Genomic DNA, 355 nt, shown 5'->3' on the forward strand with positions numbered 1-355 from the left:
ATCACTTAGCTAAATTTTGTTTTGTTTCCCACATGCTTGAATAAAAGAGAATTGTTTGAATTAGAAAGTAAATATCCAATGTTGCATAAGTAGAATAGAAGTTAATGGTGATATATGTGTTTGATTAAATGCATAACTCATAAAATAATTGCTGCATAATATCATTTTCATTTAAGTGTGAGTTAGCTTGCTGTTATAAAGATTCTTATCAATAAACAAAAAAAAGCCCTTGGGAACAAAAACAGAAAGAAAAGGAAGAAGAAAAAGCCAATGTGGTAAGAAAAACAAAGAATAAAGGTTGGACACCAATAGCTTGGACCCTAGGACATATGCCTGTGGTGTTCTTGTACTAAGA

This window comes from Arachis duranensis, unplaced genomic scaffold (genome assembly GCF_000817695.3).
Source record: "Arachis duranensis cultivar V14167 unplaced genomic scaffold, aradu.V14167.gnm2.J7QH unplaced_Scaffold_606023, whole genome shotgun sequence".
Classification (NCBI taxonomy): domain Eukaryota; kingdom Viridiplantae; phylum Streptophyta; class Magnoliopsida; order Fabales; family Fabaceae; genus Arachis; species Arachis duranensis.